Raw genomic sequence first — 13,222 nt, forward strand, 5'->3', positions numbered from 1 at the left:
TACTTCTGATTTACTGCGAAAATAGCAATCCACAGGCAAACCCTCCCAATAAATTTACAGGTAAAATATATGCAAAACCTTCTAGTCTGAAGTTAGCAGCATATTCCAAATAATGGTAGATTCCAAGATATTATCTAATGACCTTTAATTGAGGAGACATATGCCCTAAAGAAGCCGTAACCAACCTTTCAGACCTCATGGACCACCAGTGGTCCAGGGACCACCGGTTGGTGACCGCTGCTCTAAAGGTTTCCTTAAACCAGCGGTCTCCAACCTTTCGTACCTCTCGGATCACCAGTGGTCCACGGAATTTCCCGCTATTGAGAGATATATATTTTTATGTGTGCACACATGCATGGGTGTGCAAACATGTATCCTACTATAAAAAAGACTTTTTTTAAGACACGCAGGATTATAATCCAATACAATGAGTGAACTTAAAATATGATATATTATTAAAATCCAGACACAAACAAAAGTAGAAAAAAGCCTAATTCATCAGAAAGTACCAAAACAGACATCTAGTCAGTAGTCAGCTAGACAGTCTCAAAGAAGTAGCTTCTAATTGGTATTGAGAAATGATAATGTTAGCAGCATATGAACGGTAAAGCTGACAGAGGATGTCACATAAGCCAGGGCTAGGCACCTCTTAGGTTTGGTTTGCTGCAACATAACAGGATTCCACTTTAAAGATTCATCTTTTCCCAGTTTATTCTTTTTAAGGAAAAGCTTTTCTCCATCCTTTAATCAACAAACAAACAAATTCAACTGTTCTTGTCATTTTCTGATGCCCCCCCCCCACTTTGTGTGTGTGTGGGGGGGGGCGGGGGGGAGTGAGAAACTAAGAGGATTTTTTGGAAAAACTTTTTTTTTTTTAAACAATACATTTCTGAAGAAGTGGAGGGAAATTGAAATGGCAGAGTAAAGACCAATTAGGCATGAGGTAATCCCTTTCCTGGAAGTGTAACAGAGAATTAATAAGTGTAAATGAGCCTTAATAATATTTCATTCAGAAGACAGCACTTCCACCAAAATAAATCCACACTGCACTATGTCAAACTTCCATCAAGCTTCCCCACCATTTCCTTCTAGAAAGTCTGCAATCTAAACAAACAGCATGCCCGCACCTCCAGAGGAATCTCTCTTCTTGCTCCTTGTCCTGGGACAACAGCCCACGTCCTCTTCCTCTTACTCTTTTAAACCAAAATATAACATTTGTTTGAGGCGTTCACAAAGGAAAGTGACAATGATCATATGCTCTAAGTCTGCAGGTTTGGAGGGAGGGTGGTATAAGAAGATATAATTACTGGATGATTCTCAGAAAGTGTGTTTATTTCTGTAGGGAGTCTGGTTTTAGTCAACAGAATCCAGGTAAGGCTTTTTCTTGAAGTTTATATAACCAAAACAGTATAAATCATAGAAGGAATAAAAAACATCTCAAGCTATCTCTTCTCTTCCCTTCCCTTCCCTTCCCTTCCCTTCGCCTTTGTAAGCTCTTGAAAACTGAACTGCTTATAAGCTTAAAATGACTAAGATTTTTGTGTAGCACTTCAAGGTCAAGATAAAAATATATTGCTGAAACACACACACACACACACACACACACACATTATTAAAACTCATGCTCTTTTCATGGCTATAAACCACAGGAAGTAACTGGCTAGTAGCAAATGATGTGGACATTAGAACCTGGACATTCAATACTTTAAAAAAATGTATGATACCATCCAGTATGGCTCAGTTGATAGAGAGTCAGCCCACATACTTAAGGGTCCTGGGTTTGATTCCAATAAAGGACACGTACTTCAGTTGCAGGCTCGATCCCTGGCCCTGGTCGGGGTGTGTACGGGAGGCAACCAATCAATGTGTCTCTCTCACATGGATGTTTCTCTATCTCTATCTCTACCTGCTTCTTGTCTCTCTGGAAATCAATGAAAAAAATACCCTTGGGTGAGGATTAACTACAACAACAAAAAGGTAAAACTTAATAAAAGCTATAAAGCTTTAAAAACAAAACAAAACTATGGTTCTTTAATATCTAGAATAAAGAACTACAGCTCAACACCAAAAATCCAAATAACCTCATTAAGAAAATGGGCAAAATACTTGGACAGGCATTTCTCCAAAGAAGATACATAAGTGGTCAACCAGAGTATAAAAAGATACTCAATATCTCTAATTATTAGGGAAATGCAAATAAAAATGAGATATCATCATATACCCAGTAGGATGGCTGCTACAAAACAACAAAATAACAAGTATAGTTTAGGATGTGGAGAAATTAGAAGCCTTATACACTGCTGGTGGGAATGTAAAATGGTGCAGCTGCTATGGAAAACAGTATGGCAGTTCCTCAAAAATTAAAAATAGAATTCCCATATGATCCAGAAATTCTACTTCTGGGTATGTATCCAAAAGAATAAAACAGGATCTCGAAGCAGGATCACAGCAGCCTTGTTCACAATATTCAAAAGTAGAAATAACCCAAATGTCATCCACAGACAAATGGATAAAGAAAATGTGGTATCTACATAATAAAAACCTAAGTAACCTTTACAATGGAACGTCCAGAATGATCGGTTGCTGTGATGCACACTTACCACCAGGGGGCAGACACTCAATGCAGAAGCTAGGCTGATGGCTGGTGAATGCAGCAGTGGTGGCGGGAGCCTCTCCCAACTTTGGGGCACGTTAAGGATCAGCGAGCCAAGTGGTAAGGAGCAGTGAGCAGGTGGGCAGTAAGGAGCGAGGGGTCCCTAACTCCAAGAGGGTGTAGGCTGGGATGAGGGAGCTCCCCTGCGAGTGCATGGATTTTGTGCACTGGGCTCTAGCATACATATAATGGAATATTATTCACCCCCGAAGATGAAGAAAATTCTGACACATGGGCTACAACATGGGTGAACCCTGAGGACATTATGCTAAGTGAAATAAAGAAGTTACGAGAAGACAAATACTACACAGGGGTGGGCAAAAGTAAGGTCCACTGTTGTTCGTATGAAAAATAATACAATAATCCTACATGATAAAGAGCTAATATGCTAATTAACAGCAGAACGACCATTGGGATGACCATCCGACAACCATCCCAATGACCTTCCGGATGAAGCTGGGCTTCTGGGGGCTGATGGCCAGCCGAAGCTGCAAGGGCTGGCTGAGGCAGCCAGGACTGCGAGGGCTGAGCCCCTTGCACAAATTTCATGCATTTGGCCTCTAGTTAATAAATAATAACACAAGAATAAACTCTGTGTTTTGCATAATCACAATTATTCACCTACTTTTGGTCATCCCATATGATCCCACTCACATGCGGTACTTACAGTCGTCAAACTCACAAACAGAAGTATATACAACATGGTTGCCGGAGGTTGAAGGAGAAGGAACGGGAAAGTTGATGAATGGCTCTCTGATCATTTTGCAAGATGGAGAAGTTCTGGAGATCGGCTGTACAACAATGTGAATGTACTTAACAGTACCAAACTACACACTTACTGGTGAAGACGGTAAGATTTGTGTTATGTGCATTTTATCCCAATTAAAAAAACAAACTATGACTCCGTGTATTGCTTCTCTCTGAGGAGGCCAGAGAGCTGGGCCGCCAGACTTGCTGTGCCAACTCAAAAAGGTGGCCCAGGCTGAACTCCGTGGCACCTCATCATTTCATCCCTTAACACCCAGGCCACCAACACACTGGTGGACGCTAACTCTGGGGTCTTGGGGGGAAAAGGCCTGCCTACATGTCAGGATCCAGGAGAAGAGACATTTGCAAAGTCAGGCCCCTTCCACCTTCTCACTTAGAGAATTCAGTAACACGCTCCATACAATTCACCACTTTTTCTCTAGCTAAAAGGTGATCGACCACTTATCTCTTTCTACTGTTGACTTCCAAACTGAACTCAGTATTCAGATTGGAAATAATTTCTGTCTAAAAATCACATGCGAGAGTAATATTCCAGTTGCTCTCCATTGATCCAACATGATTTACCACCTTCTGTCTTCCTCTTTTTTTTCTTTCCCCCCAGAATCCACTTCCAGGTCTGGGAAACAGAGGCATAGCAATGACACTCTATAAATCTGTCTTCTTGCATCTGACACACAAAGGAACACAGCGAAGGTGGGAAGCTAGGGAAGGGGGTGAGACGTGGCCCCAGAGAACAGATGCCTCAGAAGAAAGGGGAAGAGCATTTACAGAAAACATCAGGTCCATCTGGAAAGCATTTTAGCAAAACAGAAAAACCTTCTCTACCGCAAGCAGAAGATTAGCAAAATACAAACATTCCTGAACAACAAAGCTCTACGACCAACAAAAAAGAGCAAAAGAGCAAAACAAAACCGAAAGAGGAGCTCCTTCTAGGGAAGGCCAGCCTCCGCTGAGCTGTAGGCCTGTGGGGTGCTCGGAGGTGCTCCTGGCACCACGTGCAGGAGGCCTGCCCACGGCCGCTCCTCATTTGTTCCCTCCTGGGGGTGGTGGTGGTGGTGGTGGTGGTGGTGGTGGTGGTGGTGGTGGTGGGGAACACACTGATTTGTGCAAAGGGCTCCAGACACCAAAGAACTCACATCGCCCCTCCACCGCCCACCCCGATGGTCACGCGCTGCCCCTGTCCGACCCAGAGCAGGCTTTCTGAAACCACTTGGCCTGCGATCCCCAACTTAGGATCCGCCCTGATTCTGTCCGCTTCCTCTGCGTTTTCTTACACAACATGGTAGTAAAACATGAAAAATGTGGCAATCTGAGGACAAAGTAAACAACGATTTTTCTCTTTCATCACTCTCCTGGCTCTTCTGCCTGACGGGTACAAACAGCATGTGAGTCCCTTCACCCCCCACCCCTCCGTCATTGTTTCCCAGTCCAGACACTGAGACACTCTGCATGAAAAGATAAAATGAGACGCTACCAATCCTGGTCCCTTCTCTTCCTTCATCCCTTTCCCTGCCTCTAGCAACACATCCACAGAGCCACAGAAGAAATCTCCGTTTCCAAAAATGCCCAGAAAAAAACACACCCAAATACCTCAGCATCCTCTCTGGCTAACCTGTTCTAGTCCTTTATATAGTCTAAGAATATAGTGATTTCCTTCTTCTAACTCAAATTTGAGACATTTTCCTTCCTCCTGTAGGTCCAGGAGGTTTGTGTAGGGACCTTTCATTGACTTGAAGTTCTTAATTTAACTGTCCCTCGTGGCCTGGGGATGAATGATCTTGGGCCCTTCCCCTGTTTCTGGGTTCTACTTTCCAACCCTTGACCAAGGTCTCAAGACTCTTCAAGTCTTTCTTTACATGGGGAGCACCAGCTGAAAACACAGCACACAGCCTGAGTGACAGCCAGACCTCAGGGCCCTCAGTCCCTGCCCAGCGCCAGCCCAGGCTGCCTGAGCACCTCTCACTCCGCAGGGGACTTCCTCCTCTCCTCCTCACGTTCAAACTGCCCGGCCTGGGCTCTGCTCCCCAGAGTGTGTGTGTGTGTGTGTGTGTGTGTGTGTGTGTGTCAGTAAAAGAAGGAAAGGAAGAAAAGGAAGAAAGAGGGCCGAAAAAAAATAGAAAGGGGAACTTAAGAATGTATGAAGACCCGAGAAAGTATTTTAACATATTTTAACAAAGCCCAAAAGACTTTCTCCTGCCAGATGAAAAGTACACCAAAACAACAAACCTCTGCAGCCTGATTTTACCCACAGGATCCCCGCTCTGCCGCCCTTTGCACCCCGGAGTCCGCCTGCAAACACGAGCTGATCTGTCTCCCCATCGCAGACTTGGGCTGATAGGGGACCTGAGCTGGATTTGCGCATCTCAGGGTTTGTTTTTGGAAGGCGCAGGAGTTCCAAACAGGGCAGCGAGAGGTTTGGATTTCGTTTTCACCCTAACGGCCCCGCCGGGTGTGTGTTCCTCTGACAACCTGTGGCTGTCACTGTCAAAGCCAGGGCGGCTGCCTCGCATCACAAACAGAAAGCCAGTTGGGGAAGGAGAGCCGGTTAGGTATTTTGGGGGGATTTTTCTCGGGGGCAGCACTAACCTGTGTTGTCTGAATCCTCTGAAGGCGACCCCGGGCTCCAGTCCCCGCGCTCGCTGCCGGCCGTTTCCTGCGGGTGCTGCATGTGACCCTGCACTTCCTCATGCACCTTCCCCGCGGCCTCTCCGCCGGGCCATGTGATAACACCCCCCGCGGCCGCTCCACTCCGGGGAGCCCTCTGCAGCCGGGCTGTGCGCCCCAAAGGTGGCCGCAGGGATCCCCGGGGCACCGGAGAGGAGCGGGCCTGGGAGGAGGCGGAGGGAGAGCCCTGTCTGTGCGCCTGGCACTGGTGACTGACTCCCCGAGGGAGCGGGGAAAGGGAGAGGCAGACTCTGGGGTTCCGGGGGGCCCCCTTTTGGGGTCGGGGAGGCAGCTGAGAAGGGGTGCACCGCCCAGCGGAGCTGGGTGCTCACTTGTCCCCGGTCCTGGGTTCAGGCCTGGGCCACTGCCCTCCAGCAGAAGCGGGAGGATGAGGAGGGGCAGGTGGCATGCGCCCAGGATGTCTGTGGGCTGCCCTACTGAGGGAGCCACCACAAAGGAGCACACCCAGGGCTCAGCTCACATCTCTGGGTCCTGCAGGGACACCCGGAATTTCCTGGGACAGTCTCAAGCCCACAGCCAGTCTGTTCAGTCCTGCTGTCAGACAGCGTGCCCTGATTCTCGGTTCAGCAGACAAAGGCAGGATACTCTGTGACCCGCCAGCAAAGGGCTGATGCCCACGTCTTCCTGTGGGATGATGGGGGTTCCAGGTGGCACTGTGAGCCCTGGCTATGGGGGCCTGAGGCTGACCGGGCAAGAGGTTGGGGTGGGATGGGGGAGTGCCTGAATGTGCCCCTCTGTGTGTCCAAGGGGGTGTGGAGAGCTGAGGCAGGGCCCAGCACGAAGCCCAGGGTGCCAAGTCTGGTCTCCCTGTTCCTGTGGTCAGTGCTCTCTTTCCTTGTAAAATTCCCCTCGCTCTCCGAGCTCCACACGCACCGAATTGGTGGAGGTAGGAGGTGGTGTGTGGGAGTGAAATGTCCGCACCAGGGAGTATCTGCAATTTGTACAACTGGACTCAGCGCAGAAACCCCAACGTGTTTGTTTGGCTTCCTCGGGATAATTTTTCCCCCAAATGCTTTTGAAGAGATTATTTTTTGGTGTGTTTTTTAGAAAGGTAACTGTAGACCATCTCACTGTTCCAAGGCTTGAAAACATCCCCCTCTAATTCCCCAGTGACGTTTTCCATGGGCGAACACCGAGTGAGAAAACGAGTCCTGAGAGTCGGAACTTTGGACGACAGGAAAGCCTTGACGTCTCCCCGCATGCTTGCATTTCTGGCTTTGGAAACGCGGAGGACTGTTTTACCATTGTGACAACTGAGGGCTGGTTTTCTGATTGAACTGTACAGTCAGATTAGCCGTTTGAGTCAGGATGGCTATAAGCGTGGCGTAAGCATAATGGTGAAATGCTGCCATCTTGGAAAAACAAAATACTACATAGATGAGAAATAATAATGGCTCCATTTGAATGTATTTAGAAGTGTCACATTCTGCCGAAGCTGCCAGTTCAATTTTTCAACTAAGCAGTTGCATGTGTTCTGCTTAAGACAGGCTCGGCGTGGAATTTTTAAAAGTCTGAACAAAATGCTTTATAACTTTCCTTTGAAATCCCTAACCTGGTGTCCTGCCCATGAGGTAGTTGTTGTTGTTGTTGTTCTTCTTCCCCTCCCTCCCTCCCTCTCTCTCTCTCTCTCTCTCTCTCTCTCTCTCTCTCTCTCTCTCTCTCTCTCTCTCTTTTTTTTTCTTCCTGTTTAGGCATTTAAAAATTTTAATAAACTTTATTTTTTAGAACAGTTGCAGATGATTAGAAAAATAAAGAGGATAATATAGAATCCCCTCCCTTCATGCACACAATCTCCCTCGCCGTTATTAAAAACCTTACCTTTAGAAGGTTATATGAGTAGCAATTAATAAACCAATATTGGTACATTATGATGAACTAAGGCCCATAGTTTATTTAGATTTTTCTAAGTTTTCCCCCTAATGTCCTTTTCTGTCCCCGGAACCCATCCAGGACATCCCATTGCATTTAGTCATCATGTTGCCTTAGGTTCCTTGTGATTGTGACAGTTTCTTAGATTTTCCTTTTTTTTTTTTTTTTATCATCTTGACAGTTTTGAGCACTGGTCAGGCATTTTGTAGAATGTCCCACAATTGGGATTTGTCTTCTGATGTTTTTCTTATGATAAGACTGGAGTTATGGGTTACTTGGAGTAAGACCACAGAAGTAAAGTGCCATTTCAATCCCATATCAAGCATATATATCAGCAACGTAAGTTAATACTGTTGATGTTGGCCTCGATTGCCCGAGGCAGCAGGTGTCCGGTTTCTCCCCTGTAAAGGGGTCCCCACTCCTTTCCATACTGTACCCGTTAGAAGGAAAACCCTGAGGGTGGAGTATCTATGTAAGTTATTCGGAATTCTTCTGCATGGAAGAGTTGTCTCTTTTACCTGCTTATTAATTTATTCAAACTTTTATTTATATCAGTGTGGCTTTATTTGTTTATTTTGGGTTATAATTCAACACTGTTTTGTTGTTCCACCTTTGGCCACTGGGAGCGCTCTCAGTTGATCCATGGGCTCCTCGGACATGCTTCTAGCCATTTTGTGTTTTGCTTTCTGTTTGTGAGCACTTCCTTAAGTTCTGGCAATACAAGATGCTCCAGTCTTACGGTGTGCAGCACTTCCCCAGCTGTCCGGGACTTTTCTGTCTTCACAGAAGAGAATGAAAGAAATTATTTTGGGGCTGAGAAAAAAAAAATTTTTTTTGCCTTTAATTTTCATCAGTTCTGCCATATGTATTAGTAAAAAAAAAAAAATTTTTTTATTGGTTTCATAAAATTAGTGCTGGCCTTTATCAGAGAGCAAACACCAAAATACTGAGTGAAATTCCAAGATGCATGTTTTCGTTGGCAATGTGTTCCCCTTCATATTTTAACGTTCCTGAAGTCAAAGTTGCCTATGTTAAAATCATATCTCCACCCCCCCTCCCATATGTCATTAACATGATGGTATACCTTGTAGAGCAATCAGTTCTTGTTTGAACCAGAGACATCAATTAACTACTTTCACCTATTTTTCCCCCTACCGAACACATATGTTGATTAAAGAGGCTTGATGTGTAGCATCTACAGACATTAAAATAACCCATGATTTTTACCTACTCCCATACCTATTCTACTTTTGCCTCAAACCACAAATTCTCAAGTCCTAAATACAGATAAGAGGTGGGCATTACATTTTCAATTTTTTTTTTCCTGTGTTTACTATCTGACTCCTTATATGTTTACCTTTCAAGCTCTCACGCATCCATCATCACACCGGCGGATCCTATGGTGACACCGAAGGGTTGTGAGAATGACCCTTCACTCCTGCTAATGAAGAGGAAAAGCCTTTACAGACCAGGGAGGACTCCTGGGTTCTGCCTTTCCCACTCAGGGAAACCAACTGACTGCCGACTGGCAGAACTGGCCAGGATCTCCTCTCCAGCTCATGACCGGACCACTCCTGCTTTGGGGGCATCATGTTTCATAGAAGTTTTCTCTTAACAGACAGAGTCGTGTCTGACCATTCACCATGGGTATATCTCATAGCCACAATGCTGATCTTTTCATCCAGGTAGGCAGAACTTAGCTACTGGAAACACTATTTTCTGTCTCACTCCTGGGTAAAATGTACTAAGCTACTGAGAGTGCCCTAATCATCTCACCAACACCCAGAAGAGACTGGCAGGAGATGCTGCGCTGACTTGCTTAGGAACTATTGACCAAGCCCTTACCACACATCAAGTACAGAGCTAAATGCTTTCCATATTAGTACTTCTGAAATAGATATATTTTATTGATTTTTTACAGGGAGGAAGGGAGAGGGATAGAGAGTTAGAAACATTGATGAGAGAAACATTTATTTTCATTTATTGGCTTCTTAAGTTACAGCTGCCTCCTGCACACCTGCTACTGGGTATGTGCCCACAACCAAGGTACATGCTCTTGACTGGAATTGAATCTGGGATCCTTGAGTCCACAGGCCAACACTCTATCCACTGAGCCAAACCGGTGAGGGCTCCATATTAGTACATTAGTTTAATTCTCACTGTAATCCTGAGAGGTGGGTACTGTGATCACCACTTTTCGGAAAAGGTAACCAAGTTGGAGAGGCTAAATCATCTATCCAGGGCCCTTTGATAAAGTTGAAGCCAATGTGCAAATTCAGTTCTGCCTGACACCAGACACGCAGTCTGCTGCTGCTCTTTGTGGTCGAAAGGTTTACCATCTACAGCTCATAAACAGGCACTTTACTGAATGTAGTCCTGTTCTCTCATTATTTTCTGAACATGCTTTTCACCTCAATCAAACCTAAGTGGCAATTAAGGACAGGGATAGTTTCTTTCATGCCATTAACTCAGCTTTCCAAGCTCATTCCAGCAGCTTTCCCATAAACCCCGCACTTCTGCCTTATTGCCAATCTATTTTTCTAATTTATTAGAAAACGTAATATTTCTAGTAAAGGTAATTAATTTACATTTGTTATTTCTCTCCACTGACTTTGTCTTGTTTTGTTTTTCGTTTATTAGCTTCTTAAGTTACAAACTCACTTTGTTTCTTTTCAGTCCTTTTATCTAAGTATACTTTTAGTCCTGTACCACACATCTCAAGGCATTGTATTTTCATCGTTAATTTTTAAATAGCCTATAATTTGAGTAGTGATTTCCTGTTTGACCCAAGAATTATTTAAAAGGGTCATATTGTAGTTTCAAAAGCTTGGATGGAGGTAGGGAGAGGAGCCGTCTTCTATTAATTTTCAATGCTATGTTATTATCATATGTGGCCACTATGTCTACTTCCTGGTTAATTGTAAAGTTTCTTTTTAGTCTAGTAGTCCTCAACTCTTGTAAATGCTCCAGGGTCTTTTAAAAAACGGTGCCCAATACTCTGGTTTCTCTTCAGATCGCATAAATCTTTTGCCTTTTAAAAAATGGTGCCCATTTTCTATTTGTTAGATTAGGCCCGTGGTCGGCAAACATGTGCCTCTTTGGCCCCTTGAGTGTGCCTCTTCCAAAAAACACCACGGCCTGGGCCAGTCTACTTTGAAGAAGTGGCGGTAGAAGAAGTTTAAGTTTTAAAAATTTGGCTCTCAAAAGAAATTTCAATCGTTGTACTGTTGATATTTGGCTCTGTTGACTAATGAGTTTGCCGACCACTGGATTAGGTCAATAACAAAAGCAAATCTCTTGTTCCTACTTATATTTGTTCACTTGATCAAATTCAGAAAGCATTTTTGTTAAAGTCTCCCACTATGATTATGAAAACTTTGTGTTTGTAAGTTATTTATTTATATTTTTATTTGTATTGTTTTACTTGCCTTTTTAATAAAACTTGCTTTATCTAATCCAGCGCTAAGAAGTTCAGTGCATGAAAGTTCATTATTATTTTTAAAGTATATTTTATTGATTTTTTACAGAGAGGAAGGGAGAGGGATAGAGAGTTAGAAACATTGATGAGAGAGAAACATCGATCAGCTGCCTCCTGCACACCTCCCAAGGGGGATGTGCCCGCAACCAATGTACATGCCCTTGCTGGAATCAAACCTGGAACCTTTCAGTCCGCAGGCTGATGTTCTATCCACTGAGCCAAACCAGTCAGGGCAAAGATTCATTATAATTGAATCTTCTTGTCTGACTTATTTCTCTTATTCTTTTATGTCTTATTTAATATTTTTTACATTTAATCCTACGCTTTTTAATATTAATATTACCATCCTATTTTTGTTTTGTTTGTTAGCATTCTCAAACCTATCCCTTTATTTTCTTCCTTTCTGTGTATTTTTTGTGTACATATGACCCCTAAGACAGTATATAGCTAAATTATCTTTTTAATCAATCTGAGTCACTGATTTTATTAAAGGAATTTAGCCTATTCACATTTATTATTATATGTTACCTTATTCCTACCACTTATCACATGTATTCTATTATTGTTTTCTTCTTGTTTTGCCCTTTTTCTTGTTGTTTACCAATTGGCCATGCTTTTATTATTGTAGCACCCTCTATCCTGACTGTGTGTGTGTATATATGTATATGTGTGTATATGTGTGTGCGCTAAAATATCGAATGATTTAGAAATCCTACCTATACTTTTTTCTAAAGATCAAATACACGTGACTTTCCTTGGTGAATAACAGAAAACTACACAGCAGGACCCACTAATCGGTAATATCAGTACATTGTTTGGAGAAATTTAATGGTAAATTCATGTTAATAACAATAATAAATGGTGTGTTCAGGACATTACACAGGCAACAGAAACCCCTTTAAAAGCATATGCTGCCAGGTCTCCGTTCATTTCCCTTCCCATTTTCTATGAAGAAGACTGGCTGCAGCTCTCACGAATCATGTGGACATGTGTAGGATAGAGGGACAGCTAAGAGCCCCGGCTGAGGACATAGCCAGGAACATCCAGGGAATGCTGCTGCAAACTTCGGACTCTGAGACAGGCAAGCAGTCCAGAGAGCTGGAGCAGAATCTGCAGAAGGGAGGCTGGCAGGGCGGGTTTCCTGCTATCTCACTTCCAGTCACTAGAAGTCATTATCCACTAAGGAATCTATTCTAGAATTAGGTAAGAGCTTAACTGTAAGGTCATAAGAATGTAAACATATCCTCTAAAGAGTTGAGGAATTCAGATGAGAAAATAATGTTGCTAGACTTGCTCAGAGACTAGACTGTTGTGTTTCCTAAAGTCTGGTTATGAAAGCAAAAGAATCAACAAGAATCCACACTTTTTTGTTGATGTTGTTAAAAAAATGAGGTGGTTTCTATCTTTCTAAAACTGTCATAGCAGTGCACAGGGAAGGGGAAAATCTGGCTATAAAATACGTAAGCAGGTAATGTTCGTGCATGTTTGCATATGTGTTTGAATGAAGGTTAACATTAAAATTTAATATTTAATTTTTCATGGAAAATCCTAGGATAGTGGAAAGGGGGGAATAGGGATAAAGGTGTAGCAACTGAAGACCTGCTGGTTAATTTCAATTTACTGGACTGAGATCCTGGTTTGGACCACAAAGAAGATGTGGTACACTACCTGAAAAGGGTGTTTCTGTTCTAACATAACATTAAACATTTAATTTAGCTGCAAAAACATTTTATGGATTAAATGTTATTTTCAATCATTCTCATAATATA

The 13,222-nt window shown here is 43.4% G+C and overlaps 1 protein-coding gene across 3 annotated transcripts in view; it reads right to left on the bottom strand.

Annotated features, from left to right (window-relative positions):
• WIPF1 (WAS/WASL interacting protein family member 1) overlaps nt 1–13,222 on the bottom strand; it is a 105,054-nt gene that overhangs the window by 59,097 nt on the left and 32,735 nt on the right. The window contains exon 1 of one of the 3 annotated variants that reach the window (XM_084892663.1): nt 6,008–6,152. The exons of the other annotated variants lie outside the window; for them this stretch is intronic. The gene's annotated coding sequence lies outside the window, so the exon portion shown is untranslated. Of the gene's footprint in view, nt 1–6,007; nt 6,153–13,222 lie in introns of those variants that run through there. 3 annotated transcript variants of the gene reach the window in all.

Source organism: Pipistrellus hanaki (genome assembly GCF_964339955.1).
Source record: "Pipistrellus hanaki genome assembly, chromosome: 8".
In the NCBI taxonomy this organism is placed as follows: Eukaryota; Metazoa; Chordata; class Mammalia; order Chiroptera; family Vespertilionidae; genus Pipistrellus; species Pipistrellus hanaki.